The sequence below is a fragment of the Seriola aureovittata genome, chromosome 10 (assembly GCF_021018895.1).
Source record: "Seriola aureovittata isolate HTS-2021-v1 ecotype China chromosome 10, ASM2101889v1, whole genome shotgun sequence".
NCBI lineage: Eukaryota > Metazoa > Chordata > Actinopteri > Carangiformes > Carangidae > Seriola > Seriola aureovittata.
Window position 1 is genome coordinate 14,281,999 of NC_079373.1, and position 16,856 is coordinate 14,298,854.

Below are 16,856 nucleotides of genomic sequence, written 5' to 3' on the forward strand. Positions count from 1 at the left end.
GTCACTCATCTAGGAAACATTTTGAGGCTCATTTTCTTTTCTTTTTTTTTTTTCTTTTTTTTTTTTTTAAATCTGATGATTCTGTCTCTGTCTCTCTCAGTCACCACATTCAATTTCAGTACCTGCGTTTCTTGCTCAAGATCATGGTAATGAGGTTGGAGCTGGACAGATTGGACACATTAGATGAAAAATTGAGTATTCACGGGACAGATCCCGGACAGCTGCTTTTATTTTTTACATTGTTGTATCCATTGATAGGATGTTGTTGTATTTTCTCAGGGTCTTGTGTCGCTACTGTAAGTGAATAAAGACTCTATTTCTGAGCAACAACAAAGTAGTGTGCATTGAATTTTGGGGGGATTCCGCTCCCTCTCTTGTTGACACAACTCTGAGGCTGCTGCAAACCATTGTGTTCTGAAAGGAAACATATTCCGTCCTTAGATTGAGGTGCTATTTTTACATGAACAGGTAGCTAACACAGTTGTAAAAAGAGTGCGTGAGATAAGCTGAACGAGTCTTTACTGGAACACATTTTTAAAACTAAGGAAAATAGTACCAAGAACATGATGTCCACAGTATTGTACATATTAAGGCAATTCATAGGAGAAACATCTGATATTGTTATAATTGCCATAGCCCCGAGAATTCAAACCTAATGAAAAACATTTTACTTAGAAATTTAATCCATATGAACATGTATTAAACAGACAGTGAATTTTCTACTTAGCATCGCGGAAGAAATCAAAGAGAGAATTTGACATAACCTGTTTTAAAAGAACATCATTTCACTCAAGTGTATTTGCAATTTCATACCATCTGATTCCATTTAAACCCTTTTCAGCTCAATCTGGGGATTGTTTAATTTCAGTTTTTATATCCACGAGAGCTTTGCTAACCCTTCTCTTTAGTTCAAGGCCTCTTTTAGAAATAGAACATAATACCCAGAACATACATCATTTTCGAGGAAGGGATCGTCAGCCCTAGACGTGGCACTGAAATAGTAAATGCAAATCCACTAAAATGGTTACTCCTCATGAGTACGATCCAGCAGGGATGACAACATAAACAATGGTGCAGATAGTTGTTCAAACCAGCTGCACAGTGCTATTGTTAGGATTAGCATGGTAATCTCAGGGCTGGAAAAGCTCACTATAGAGACACCTGATCAGCCAGGGTGGATAAGTATTTGTTCCTCTTTTATTTTGCACAATTCCTCAATATTACATTTTCGCATCGTTCCTTTCATGGAGTGTTTTTATTGTTTTACTTTATGTATTTTGATGCCGCTTCTGTGCATTCTTTGCAATTCGGACCGAAAGAATAGCCTCTTTTCCAGCTAAATTTAATTTGATTTTTTCTGAGACAAACATCCAGTATGATATTGCACTAAGTTAAAATTGGACAACAAAGTATATGAGTACTATGAGCAAGATAGAAATGATGAGAGACACAATGTAGAAGAGGACTACAACAAGGCAAAGAAAAGGAGGAAGGAAAATATAAAAGAAGAGAAAAGAAAGCAAAACGAGAGCTTGTGTGTGTCTGGATGGGCAGAGGGCCTGCAGAGCTTGGCAGGAGTCCTGCTTCTGACAGCAGCTGCGGCCTCAGTTTTATATCTTAAGGTGGTGCCTTGACTCCGCACCAGCCCTTCTATCTCCAGCTCTCATGTTTTCAATCAGAAGGGACCATAAATTATTGTCAGCAGTAATCACAGCTGTCCACTGTGGGCCTGCTGAGGGGTCCCAGCCTGTCCTGGTGCATCAAGTCACGCTGGATGGTGGCACCTCTGATGTGGGCAGTGGAAAGGGCCTGCGAGCAGGGTAAGACACAACACAAAAGTTTAGAGGAGGAGCTGTTTATCTGAGAACCTGAAGCAGATGAAAATGATCTGCTGGAATGAGGCGATCAAACTCTGAGTTAAAGGCATATTCACCTGAAAATGGCAATTCACTTATGATTAATCAATATCTGTTTTTATGGTCATAATACTATCTTTTCACAGCTCTATAAAATTGGATCCATATTGGATTTCAATGCAAAATTCTTTTGTTATCCTCAGTAGTTTAGAAGAACATTCAGATGAAACTTCCTGTGTGTTTATTGTTTTGATGACGGTGGGGTGAGTTGTTAATCGCTGAATATTAAATTCCGGGTGAACAATTTCTTTTATTCTGTAACACTGGAAAGCAAAACAAAATGCCAGACTGTACATCTGTGATCAAACATGATCATTAATTGTTGCACTCTTTAAAAAAAAAAAAAGAAAAAGAATATAGTTTCATTTCATTCTCACCCTGAATGAAATGGGAGAACGCCTGTTAGATTTTCACTAAATGCTGGCACAGCTCTCCTCCCTAAAGTCATAAAGCAGACAAAGTGGGTTTCCCCTCTTTCTTCTGTCCGCAAAATTCATCTGGCTCCTTTGGCAAGCTGCCCGGGTAATCGTGGCACGGTCTGTGTTTTTCACGACAGCACTGTTATTTTGCTGTGAAAACTCTCAGCATGGGGTGGCACACCCACCTCTGGCAAGACACTGCTGTCAGAGCTGATCAGCAGAGAGCAGCCTTCCCTTTCAATTAGCCTTGTCTGTCTAAGAACAGGGCCAGGAGCACCAGCACACAGCCACACAGGCACCCAGCGAAAGAACAGCAAGGAGAGCAGGTGGGAGGAGAGGGGAGAGCTGGAGAAGTAAGCCCCAAAACTCCAGACAGGGACTGAAATACTCTCCACTGCTGTGCGCTAAGTCCCTCTGTACCAGAAAGGGCCCTGCCATGGCACGTCACAGTAAACACAAGCAGGCTCCATGGAAACACGGCCATTTGGCACAAAAGCACGGGATGAGATATGGCACCAATGAGGCAGATAATTCCCTGAATAACTATATCTTCCCCCTCATGTGCTATCACAGTGATGAAGAGTGAGTGTGCATGTGTGTGTGAAAGAGAGAGGAAAAAAGAGAGCATGCAGTGAAACAGCCTTGTCACACGTTACCCGTGGAGTTACCTAAGAAACAGCTCACCACAGTTTATATGGCACTAAACAAGACTCAAATTAGAGTTTGTTTGGGGAGCTTATGAACAGTGTTGAAGGGGCCTGAGGAGGAGCACTGGGAGTTAAATGAGAAAAGGGTGGCAGTCATGCCCCTAGGTTGTTTATTACAAATGCCACATCCAGGTGGGATTTGCAGAGTTGCACCCTAGCCAGCATCTTTCTCTCAATGGAAAGAGCCTGAGGTGGAGAATGGTAAACAGGGGCAGCTGTAACACAAGCACAGGTGTCCCTGTGGGCTCGGCTGGGGATTTTCAGTAGAGAAACTGCAAGGAGGAAGTACTGTATCAATAACCTTATCAAGTCTGTGGACAGTCTTAGCATCTGCGATACTGCTTGCAGATTCAGTTCTGCGAAACACCACACTGCTAACATCTGATGTTCAAAGTAGATCAAACCTCTAAATAAGTCTGACTGGATGGAGAACTCACTTCAAAGGCCCATCTCGGGTTAAAGCAGAGCACGAGCTCAACACCTTGAGCCTTTCCTTCCTGTTTCAGTGTTTAGTTCACAGAAACCAAGTGCGCTGAATAAAAGCAGGCAAAAAGAAGTCACAGAGAAGAGGAGAAGACTGTGTGGTATGCTGCTCCAATTTTCCAAGCTTCAATTTTCCCGAACAGTTGAAGGGATGCTCTACTGTAATGAGTATCATGTGTTTAAAGCCGTTGTAGAGAGTCATTGTACCTATAAAACCAGCAGCTCTGTCACCAGCAGACTGGAACCTGGAAAACACATCACCGACCAGAGCTTATAAAACTTCAATGTGAGCACAGGAAAGTGTGTGAAGTGACGAAATGCGTGTGAATTTGTTCATTACTTGCCTTTTTTGTCATGTGTCTGGCATTATTCTTCTTTAGACAACTGTTAGAAACTCCAAAAAGTTCCAGAGCAGCTATTTGGTCAACAATATTCCATTTATTCTATTCTCTTTATGGGGTCAGTGATGCACTTTTAAGCTGCATGCACGTGCAATGTCATACCACAGAGTAAATCTAATAAGGCAGTTATTTTCAATGTCACGGCACAAACACAGTGTTATGATTGTTAAGTGGCATGGAAGACTGTATGCTCTTTTTTTCATTACGGGCTGGACTCAGTATATCAGCACACTTTCAAGCAATGCCAAACTAAAAATCCAGCTGCTCTCCCATATCTCTGGTTCCATATGCATCCTGTTCAATCCATATATAACTAAGGATATGACTCTGCCGCTTTGTTCTTTTGCCATTCACAAAATATCAATAAAACATACTTTCTCTTATCCTTATTTGACCAAACCTCTTGTGCTGATATGGTTGGACTTTGAATGCTGAACACCAGCAATAATGAAACATCTAATGTAATAATTTGTGTATCAATAGAATAATGTATACACATCAACCATCTGTTGTTCAGATGCCACATTATGTCATGTGAGAAAAGATTTTGATAGGGATAGATATATATCAAATTCTCTATTTAAAAGCATATTGGATAACTAATTTCAACATCCATGTCACATAGCAGATTTTTGTTTATGTTTGAACATTTTGCAGCTGCTACTTAAACTGTACATGTCGTATACTTTCAGGGGATAAATGAATACTGAGAGAAAACACACACCGAAGAGAAATATATAAGAATTTAGGAAAGGAGGACCAGTGTGACTCGATGTACAGAGGGAAGGACAACATCCTCTTTCGCCTTTCCAGCTGATGTGTGGGACGGGGGCCCCTTTGGTGAGCGCTGTTGTCAGCCGAGACAAACTGCAGCTCCTGGGAGTGCCCCAGATCTGACAGAAACCTCCCCCTCCATCAGTCACGTCATCTGAGTCAGTGAAGGAGTCTGCGCCCTGCTCGCGGTCACACTAACCAGGAGACACAAGCTGTTCCTCTCCAGGTGCTCATTAATGCACTTGTCCTTGATACCTCCACCATACAACAACACAAAGACAAACACGAGCCTGCCGTGTTCTAATTACACTTGCGAGCACACATTCACGAGGATGGGCATCATGCATTTCACTAAGAGACTTGTAAATGTCAAACAACAGCAGACAGCCCTTTACTTCCCTCTCCTGCTGTTGCTGTTCTTGTCTCTTTTTTTTTTTTTGTTTTGTTTTTTTTTGGGGGGGGGGGGGGTCTCCACACTGATAGGGACTGATGTGAAGCAGAAAGAAACAGAGAGAAATAGTGCTATGTAAAGAGGGTTCAAGCCTTTGAAGTGGGGGACATTGGGGAGAGCTGATAGGGGAGCCGGTACTGGAGAGGAGAGCTGGGCTGGAGGAATTCATCAAGCTTCCTCGGCAATTAGCATATGGGCCTAATTATCATATGAAACCAATCCTCCATAACCAGCCTCTGTCTCCAATATGACTTCCTATCCTTCTACATTATCACCCATCCCACTGAAAAATGGTGAGCATGAATGACCCTGGTATTGTCTTATACCTCTCCTCTCCAAGGCCTGCTTGAATAACTACCATACCTCCAATGTTCCTTTTTTCCATTATGCAGTTAAGCCAGACAGTTAATTATCCAGGAGCAGGGAGGCCGGGTCTCTTTGCTGGCTGCGATAACGATATGCTTTGCTGGGCAGAGAATGAAGAGGGCCAGCCCATAGGGAGCCCTGCTGATGTCAGGCAATCTTTCAAAAAAAAGGCCCAGGCAATTAGATGCACCAGTGCTACCAGGGATGACTAGTGTTATTGAGGATACTGGCTAGCTTCTCTAATGGGGGTATTTAGGGCAATTATGATAAAGATGTCAGGGCGACCTCCCTGCGACTGCTGCTTTTACAAGGGGTGCCTCTAAGTGCAAGATCACAGAGCAGAAATAAGGAGTGACTAAAGATGTGGCCAGTCCCGTGTGGAAATCTTGCCACCAGCAGAACTGCACTTAAGACTTGTCTCATGTGGAAAATACTGTCTAGAGGTGCTAAATGGGCTAATCTGCCCTCAGAGTTGAGTTTTTATGGGAATTTTGGAGTCTATTATGACAGTCTCAAGAAAATAAACACTCCAGTGCTCAATTAAAGAGTAAAGCCTAGCTGATTTCTTTCCATTTAGCATCATAAGGATTCAGCACATCTGGCCCAGGGAGAGTACTGTTATTATTTAATGGACGAGGGAAGCGTACCATCTGTAAGGTAGCAGAGCCCCACAAAGGGGCCTTTCATGTGGCTACTGTTGTACACTGCTTGTGTCTGAATTGTTTCCATATACACGTTTACCTCAGCCATCACCTTTCCATCACTGGCATCCACCACCTCACATCAAAGTTACAGCTCAGGGACATAACCAACAGCTACTGGTCACCACACACACCTATAACAAGTCAGCCCAACTGCAATGTTAGCATATGCCATCCACATGGCTGGCATGACACTAAACACACACTGACTAATGTTTGAAGTAGGTTCAAAGAGACAAAAGCAGAGGAAAAGTGCAATGTGGAAGCAGTATGTATCCTCTTTCCCCCTTTGAAACAGCAAAACAGCTGGTCATGTTCTTACAAAGTGCTCAGTACATTTCCATGATTGTTTTTATACTAGGTCTGTGGATAATGCACCATGATATCCCTCTCTTTGTAATAACCTCTCTGGATAGATATTAGACAGTCAGGAAAGAGCAATCACACTCTACAGATGAAGAAAAGCTCTCCATTGAAGCACATTCCAAAAGTAAGTGTTTTTTTTTCTGTTGTAGTTCATGGAACAGAGCCATACACTCGTCAGGAGAGACTGGGGAGATTAGATATGAAGTTTAATGCAATGAAACCCTCGAAGTACACTTAGCCTTTCATTATAATACCGTAATGAGGGAGTTCTGCTAGAGAAAATTAAACATACAGGATAAATGTAAATCTTAATAAACTGAAAATCTCTAGGCGTGGCATTGTCTGTCTGTATGTCTGTCTATTCATCCACCACATAGGTCCACACTGAAAAATCTCAACAACTATCCAATGGATTGCCATATGCAGACATTATTGTTCCTTAGAAGATAAATCCTACTGACTGTGATAATCCCACCGTATTTATTTCTAACACCACCAGCAGTGGTTTTGGTGAAATATCTCAGCAGCTAAAAGTTGGATTGCCACAAAATGTTTTGCAGATATTCATGTCAGGATGAACTGTAATAGCTTGAATTCCCTTTCCATTTATTCAATATTTTTGGTTTATGACTATGACGTTTTAGGTCCTTTGTGTTTAGTGCTAATGAGCAAACGTTAGCATGCTAATATGCTAAACAAAGAGCTAGCGTTACAATTTAAGCTTTGCTGTGTCTGACTACAGCACAGGTCACTAGCATGTTTCCCTTTGTGTATATATATTATTTAAAAATTGCTGTAACTTGTCCTGACATAGATGCTTTCAGTTTGTTATTTTCTACAATATTACTGCCTCCTCTTTTGTAAGTATAACATTCATTTACTGTATGTGAGTTACGTGGCTGAAAGTACAACTACAAAAAAAAGAAAAAAGATTGAATTTACTCATGAAACGTGCTGCTTCCCCTGTGAAATGAAAGACAAACACAATAAGGCAGCGATCAAGAGTTAAACAGCAGACACTCAGCTTAAATAATATATATACCATCACGATATCCTCCCATGACCTGATTCTCTTTTTTTCCTAATTCACACTCAATAATCTTTCATCTTACACTGGCTGCTTTTCGTTATTTGTCTTTACGCCTTCTACATCATAAGCAAATGGGCACGGGGGCCTCTCTGAAATACTAGCCAATCAATCAGGTCAGGTTTGCCCTTCTGAAGCAACAAGCCCCCATCGTACCCAGCCATCAGTCATGCCCCACCTCTGGTTGTCCTCTTGCCTATTTTCACACCGTCTCTTTCACTCCACCGCTAACACGATGACTTATTATGTTTTCCAACTTGATTCCCCTTGATGTTTGCTCTCTAACTCTCTCACTGTCTGTGAGTTACAATCCCTTCTGCCGATTTTTCCATCATGATAGCTGGAGAATGAGCTCCAAATGTTTGGCAGCGTGTCAAAAGCAAGCAGAGGGAACCTGTAGAGAAAAGACACGGCTTTGAATTTTGATCTTAATTTCCGGGCTATTTACCCTTTGTCAAGAATATTTATCATGAAGAGGAATCTGTTTGGTTTGGATAATTACAGGGAGGTGTGTAGAATAATTGTTGCACAGTCACTCCATTATCTTAACTTGGTGAGTTAAAGGTTTCCATGCACTCTTCTGCACAAGGTCAGTTAAAAAAGGAGAGGGTGTTAAAAAGCTTTCCATGACAAATTGCCACTTGTGCAAATAAAATGTTTAAAGCCAATATTGTATGGAGATGTATTGTCTTCTTGGGGTAAGGCTTCATCGCAGTGTAATAACAATGAAAAAAAGTCAAAGCTTTTCCCTAAGGAGTGCAACACATTCCTGTACTATATAGGGTCACCTTTAAGGCTGCTGCGCGCCACTTCACACACAGCTAAGAGGTCCATTTAAAATATCAGCTAAGCATCAACTCGCAGCCTGAGTGATTACACAAGTGTTTGTCTCTATCATTTGCTGTGGATTGGTGTTGATTGGTGAGGTGAGTTTGCGAGGAGCTTCTACACTCTCCAGATCTGTCACAGGTATAGAGAGATGAGTTTAGGGATTTTGTCTTACCATAATAAACCTAAATCATCCAGAAAATTGCTGAAAAAGTTCATAAATCAAAGCCTGCCAGGCAACCATTCCATCAAGAGCAAAGCATAACCTTACAAATTGCAGCTGTCTGAGTCATTTAGTTCCATTAGAAAGAGGTGCTTCCCTTAATGCAAATGGATAATCAAGAGCTCTGCATCAGGTCTGGACAGAGGACCAGCATGACTTGCTGTGTGTACAACAAACCACAGCTGTAGTGATGGATGGTGGGCCTGACAGAATGTTGTTTTGTGATGTAGAGAAAGAAAGATCCCACTGCGACTCCCATCCACCATCATATACACAAACCTCTCAATATACCACATGTATCATTGTCCGCAGATGCCGAAATAAGGATGTGCGACAAAGGAATTGTTTGAGAGAGTAGGTGTACTGAAAGGGTGTGTGTGTGTGTGTGTGTGTGTGTGTGTGTGTGTGTGTGTGTAATTGCATAATCAGGAACACATAACAGCTCACTTATCTGATTACATCAGAGACACAACAGGAGTGAAAATCAGTCACCTTTGCTACACCAGCTCCACTCCTTTTGTTGTTTTCTCCTACATCTGTGGTCAACAGGAGGATAACAGAAGAAAAAGCTGAGAAAAAGAGCGAGAACAAGACCCACCATCTTTCCAGGAAGGACCCTGAAGGGTTTGGGGCCCTGAAAAATAAGGCTAATTTGAAGGTCATTTAAAGAGCGCGAGGCGGTGCAGCTCAGGAGGGGGGCCTTGGAACAAGTGCAGGGGGAGCGGCTTGGGTTGCACCGCTGTGAGGTAGGCGCTCCGACGCTCTCCCTGGTGCTCTTCATCAATCTCTCCCATCCACTGAGAGCCTCCTCTGACCCACATAGCTGCCAGAGGGGGTGGGGTGAGGGGTGGGGTGGAGGGGGGGTGGGGGTGGGGGGTGAGGGTTGCCTTTCTTCCATTATTGATACCACTGCATCATACAACCTGCACTTACCTGAACCAAGTCAGCAGAGGAGCTACAAAGGTCAAAGAACCACAGGCAGACATTTAGCCTCTCATTCACATTCATGGCCAAAGGTAAGTGAACCCCCCACACACCCCTCACCCGACTCACCATTTTGATGTTCCTATGGTGTAAACCATTCATTTTGGAGGCATATTCTTGTGGGTGGGGGGTTAAAAGTATGGTTTGGTCAAGTCTTAAGTACAAGTGATTCATTTGAGCACTTCAGAGCTGATCAATTTCTCTTGCAGTCAGCATACTGCTTTAAGTGCACTGAATGTAGGAAAAGTGCCATATTCACAAAGTTTTCTCATTATGACATTAGAAAAAGTCATCTGAAACATCACTGACTGACATTTGGGACATCAAATGTGCATCACATATGTTAGTTAAAGTGAGATAGTAAAATCTAATGTTCATAAAACTGTCGAGTTTCTTTTGGTCAGAGAAGTTCTGTTTCTCTCTTTTTCCTGGACAGACGCCACAGACTTTACACGTGTAATTAGAGAGATTAGTGAAATGTATTTATGCTGGATACCACTGTACCATAAGCACAATTAACAGTGAATTGCTGCTTTCTGACTGTGCGAATGGGCAAGTTGCAGATTTTTCCCCTGGTTAACATCAAGGTGACAGGGAGTGCAAGGCTGGACCACAGTGTACCAAGAAGGAGGACCTGCACCATCTTCTCTACAAGCATTTGGATTTAGAGGGTGTGGACATACAGACAAACCCCTCTGCATCATTTTGGAAATGTCTGGCGAACAGTTGCTGATCCGTATTTTAGCACCGAAAGCTTGATTGCAGCACCATTGGAAGAGGATGAAACTCCCCCATACACATATCTCCCTGTCACAATACTGCTAAAACTGCAATTATGAAGGAATGTACTCACTGTCAGCACACAAAACACAGTTGTTGGTTTAGAAGCGCCATTGTCTAAACAGAAAACGGCAATATCACCTCCAAAGCTCTCCGTAATCTTTGATTTTGACATTGAATAGAGAGAAGAGAAGACGCTTTAGTGGTGAAACAATAGTAGATTTGTTTCCTGCGTATGCTTCAAATTAGGCCAAGGTTTGGGTAAGGATAAACACAAGTTTAAGCCATTCTAAGTCTTTGCCATAGAAGGGAACAATTCACATTTGAATACGACACTATTGTTTAACAAAGCACTGGCATGGAACGACGCTGCTGGATAGGAAGACAGCTTATCTTATCGCACTGTAACTATCATGTCTTTGCTATGGACGGCTTCAGTCAGTTCAAAGGAAGGGGTGCTTGGCTCAAGTGTCTGGCTTTGTTTCTACCTCTTAACAGTGGCATTACTCGCACAAATACTTTGATTACAGTACTGAAACACATTTCTTATTCTATGTGCGAATAACATGCTTTATCTGAAGTCTAGCAGCTGTGAAGACATTAGCATATTTGCTGTGAGTCAGAATAGCATACCTTTGTTAAAGTGCTAAAACGACTCATGCAATTTAACAGCAACAGAAAGGTGCCACTTCTCCCCAAATTTCAGTTTAAAATAAAGGCACTATTTCACAATATCAGTCTCGTACATGTAGTGCTACACTTTATTAACTCCAGAACTGCTTCTACAAATGCAATAGAAAATTATGTTTTGTTTAAAATTTTTTTTTTACCAATCTAACTTAATATATATGTCATAATATGTCATATTAAATAAAATCTACTCTATTGTTTCCCACTTTAAAAACTATTTGTTATGACAGGGGCTCATGTTCATGCTGAGGGGCGGGTATCTGTGGGTTAACTAACACAGGAAGTGGGCACAGCTGTATAAAAGTTGGGTGCTAGTTTGTGGTTTTAACAAATAACTGTGACATACTGATAACCAAGCATAATATGAGTGATGATTGAATTAGACTGTAATAAGAGTTTGTAGGCATTCATTTTACTGTGAATTGGATCCATAAATTGCGCCCTATTTATTACGCAAGGCTGCTCAGACATTCCTGTGTTGACAGTTAAAGCTGGGTAGAGTTGTACGTTAAGATATAATAATTTATCTCAGTTGCTTTATTAGCCCACTGCTAAATATAACAATCCAGCAACAAATGGTCTCTTTATGAAATAGCTATATTAATTCCAAAGAGGTAATTTTACATATGTATGACATTTTGTATTATTTTATTGAGCAAAAACACTCATATCAAATTAAAGCAATATGAAATGCACATTACATGACTTCAAACTTCTAATGATTAATGACAATTAGATCAAGGAATAAAAATGTCAATTGTATAGTGCATTTCTTTTCATTCTGACTCAGCTCAGCAAGAAGAATCTTTCCACCAGTTATATCAACCATGCAGAATGTCAATAACACTTTCCTGCAAGGGCTGGGGACAGTGTGGTTTGTTACCCTGTAAGTCTGCGACCGCATAGTTGTGTGGGCAAAAGTTCAGCATACAACTTGAGGTATACACCTAATCTCTCTGTGCAGCCAGATGCAAGACATAGGTTTCATGACAAATCCTGTGATTCTTTTTTTTTTAATTAATTGATAAAAATCTACTGTGTTGAGCAGCTGTTATCCGGCCTGTAAATGCATTGTTTCGGCTGCTGCCATCTTCCAACAGACACAGAGGTTTGCTGTTTTCATCTACAGCTTTAGGTTTACAAGTGAAGCTGACAAGGTTGTCATGAGCCTCTTAAACTGTGAACAGGAAGGGCAAGTGCTACAGTGCTTGAGGGCAGATTTCTACAGTAGAGTGTCTTGACAGATGAAAACAGAGTAATTGCAAGCACAGGACTCATCTCAAGCAGTGGACGTTATTCTAAGCTTAAAAATGTATTAATGAACTCATATTACCTTCATTCTGTGTTGTTTTTTAATGGCTTGCACTTTGGCATTGCACATTTTGCATTGTAGGAAGGAACCATTATTCAGAATCAAATATTTCAAGCCATTATATGACTAAAAGAAAGTTTACTGACACCACTTCTTCCATGTCTTTCACTGAAATGGCCTCAATAAAGTTATTCACCATTAATGTTTGTTGGAATGGGTCCATGGAAAATGGAGAACTTTGAAAGTCTGAGGTGTATAGGGTAAACATACATTAAATAACATGTTTTTCTTCCGTTGCCTGCATGGTCTGTAACTAAACACCTACAGTATGCATAGCTGAGCCAGGAAGCTCTGTATCTCACATGTGAAAGGGTTACCCTACAGATCCAGCAGTACACACACCAACTCCAAACAACATGAATAAAACACAAAATGTCCACTAAAGAGTCATAGGTTGTCTCATACCTGGATTCTAGTCTGGATTCTCTGCAGCTTTTTTATAGAAAAGGAAGTGTAGGATGGTCATCCAGTGAAGTGGCCATCCTAATGAATTACAGAGCATAAAAACACAAGGCAGGTTACAATGTGGTTATACACCACTCAAAAGTCACTTGAAAAATAAAGATTTGTTCCTCTTTTGACAGTTGGCATTACTCGATTACTCTATCTATTTTGTATCTGCCCCTCCTACACAATGTTCAATGATGTCCAATGATGCAACAATCCAGCCAGCCAAAGGTTCTTCTAACAAATTGAATATTATAGATATATATAGTCCATAGTATATAACTTATTATTATTTATAAAGTATGCCTTATTGGAAAACTGTACCAAAATATATGGAAGTGATTGTAGGTCTGTAAGAAGGGAAACTGATACAGCAACAGTGTTAAAAAACAAAACTCATTAGATAGCAGCTTAAGATGAAAATGTAACTCTTTCAATAATTAGTCCATTTGCACTGTATACCACAGGTTTGCTTAGCAGCCACACAGTGTGATTGCAATAAAACAGAGGAATGATTAGAAGTGTTTGAATGGAGTTTGGCAAGGGTGAGAAATTTTAAGAGCTCACCCTCCACCTCTCGCTCGTCATCCACCCCCACGCACTCCCCTGAATGTCTACACATACACACAAACACACAGATGTCAGAGAGGTCTGAGTGACTCTACCCCTGTCACTGGGTGCCTGCTGTGAAACCCCCCCCCCCCCCCCCCCCAAACCCCACCTCCTCTCCTCACCCCCTCCCCTCTCTCCCTCTTCTCTGGACGCTAGCCTGACATACCAGACCTTGTTCGTTAGCGCATATTTTTACCCACCGTTACTAAATTAGGAAGCCAGAGGGAGCAAATGGAGTGTGGCTGCCAAGGCAGAAGAAGAAGGGTCTGATCAGGCCTGGGTTTGCTGAGGGCCCATGCCAACCCTACCAGCTTCATTAAGAGCCACTTGGGTTTCAGAAATAGAAGCCCAACAGGGACCAGGGCCAAACAGAGCCCTGAATGGCCAGCCAAAAACTCACGGGACAAACAAACAAATAAACGGGTTGTCTCATGGTCTGCCAGAATCAACCGGCAGCAATCATCCCAAGGAGCCATAAGAAGTTATCTTAGGCAGTATTGCACACAAAATGTGCTCTGCCCCAAGTTTAAAAGTGGTGACAGTACACATACTGCCAGCCCGATACAGAATAAATTAACCTAGAAAGCTGTCTCCAGAGACCAATTTCTCAAAGCAGCCACAGAGACGTTACTTCTTGTTTATTTTGCATGGATTTTGGGCACTGATGTAAGAAAGGATATTTTCACAAGGAAATGTACATTTCCTCTTCTCACTATTGACATATAGTATTTATGTTTATGAAAGTATAGAATAATGTGGAACACATGTATTCCTTATCTGTATTTTTTAAGTATGTTTTTATTCTAATTCTAATTGCAGTTTTTCATATCCATCTACACTCACAATTCAGGTCTATGTCACTACAAAACTGTAAAGCCTGCACCTGAAAAAATGACTGAGCATTGTATATATATATATATATATATATATATATATATATATATATACATATACATATATACATACACACACACATATATATATGTATATATATATATATATATATATATATATGTATATATATATATATATATGTATATATATATATTATATATATATATATATATACAGTATATTTAAATCTAGCAGTCTAGTGTGAGAGCCACAATTAGAAAACACTGTAGGACAATGTGTTCTTTTATACAGTAAAAGTGGGGGTTGCAAACCATAGAGGAATGTCTTTCAGGTTCATTGTTTACTTTCTCATCTGAGTGACACCTCTCAACCTGTGCACTACAGTGACTTCAGTCCATTTAACATCCACTCATTAAAACTAATGAGCTATTAGACGCTGACTTTGAACAACTTTAAGGTCAATGTTGCCACTTCCATGCAGCATATTAACCAATAAGGACACAGAGAATGTATGGCCCTACTTTCTAAATATATTGATGATAAGCCCCATATCATCATAAAATACTTTGAGGGCATTGGGATGTTATCATTTTCACTGTTTGACTGTTAGCATGTGTAGGTGACCAAATTAAAGTAACATCATTAGAGGTCTGAGAAATCATGAAATAAATGGTGTGATAAATACCGAGGATGTAGTACGGAAAAAGGAAGGATGCCCCCGGGGTTTAAGTATTGGTAGTTTAACATTCTGAAGTGTGAATGCCCTGAGGAGAGGCCAGAACCCCAGCCATCACTTCTTAAAAGAGCACAACAATGCTATAATAGCCTACTCCCTAGAGCACAACTGTAAAATCTGCAGTATAGCTGGGAATATTACTCTTGTGTTACTATATTGACATCTTGTGGAGATACCAGAGTACTACAGTTCATATGTTCAAAAAATATTCAACATGTTCACATAAATTGTACAATACTCTTAATGAGATGAGAAGAATTTACTTAAATGATATGCCTACCCTCTTTATGGGACTTAACATTGAGTGGCATTTCAGAGAGCTGTGAACCTTGACAAAAAATAAATCATTAGGAAAGAGAAAAAATAATTAGGGGGAAAAAAACGAACATTTGCAGCAATCGTGAACCAGATTTAAACCCACAAATTTAACCTTGAGTTAAGATACTGGACACACATTTTCTCCTTTCTTCCTGGACCGCTATTGATCAAAATTACATTAAAAATGATAGAATGACTACAAGGATTTAATCATATAATAATAATAATAATAATAATAATAATAATAATAATAATAATAATATTAATAATAAGACAGGGGTTAAAGATCTGGCAATAAACCAGATGGTCCTAATCACGTCTTTTTACTGTGCTTTATTCCTGCATGTTCCCACTCACATTTTCAGGTCCTGCACACCCCTGAAGGTGTTTTCAAATACTCTCCCCAATTAGACTTTGCACTGGGAATTAGACAAATAGATGTCACCAAATCCTGTGAAGCAATGAGTTTTAAAGAGTGAAAAAAATAGTGATAATGTTGTTAAGAAGATAACTGTCCCATCTTTACAGGTGTGCAAAGCTAATACAACAACAAACCCCATGCCTACATGGAAAGATATCAGGCAAAATTAGTAACTATAGAAACTACCTCATGGTTGTTGCAGGAAATGTGGTCTAGGGTCTATGGTCACAATCTCCCCCTCTCTTGCCAAACCTTATGTCACATTGACCTTTGACGGTTTGGCTATAAAATGTAATTACTTCATAGTTTTATCCTATAATTTGTGTTAAATGGTATCGTAATTAACATATTAAATCTTGAGTTATATGCAAGTGGCAACTCAACGTGATGCCACCCATTGGTTTGTGAACAGCCGTTTTGAAGCATGGATGTATTGTTTTGACGCCTCGAATTTGGCATATTGGATATCGCCATCTTGTTTTTTGGAGCCACAAAAAAAACCAATTTGTATGAGAAGGTGCACGCCCACCTTCACCGGCAACCTGGCCCGAAAGGATCCATTTGCAGGCTCGCGGCCTGCATCAGGCAGGTTTTTATATTTTTGGGTTGTCCGTCCATCCGTCTGTTCCATTTTCATGAACACAATATTTCCGTAACTGTGTGAGGGAAATTCTTCAAATTTGGCACAAACATTAATCTGGACTCAAGAACGAACTGATTAGAATTTGCTAGTTAAAGTCAATAGTTAAGGTCATGGTGACGGTTTGTAGCCTTATTCTGATTGGTTAATTTGTAGCCGCACTTTGATTGGTTGGTTGGTAGCCTTGTTCTGATTGGTTAATTTGTAGCCGCACTTTGATTGGTTTGTTGGTAGGCTTGTTCTGATTGATTGGTTTGTCCATCTAGTGAAAATCCGGCC

General features: G+C 40.5%; 1 long non-coding RNA gene across 1 annotated transcript; it reads right to left on the bottom strand.

Moving 5' to 3' along the window:
* Nucleotides 1-1,177: 1,177 nt before the first annotated feature.
* LOC130176102 (uncharacterized) lies at nt 1,178-16,642 on the bottom strand. Its single transcript, XR_008828834.1, has 3 exons — nt 16,467-16,642; nt 12,954-13,031; nt 1,178-1,809 (listed from the first exon to the last, which is right to left on the bottom strand). It is a non-coding gene; the product is annotated as an uncharacterized LOC130176102 (long non-coding RNA).
* Between the last annotated feature and the right edge of the window lie 214 nt (nt 16,643-16,856).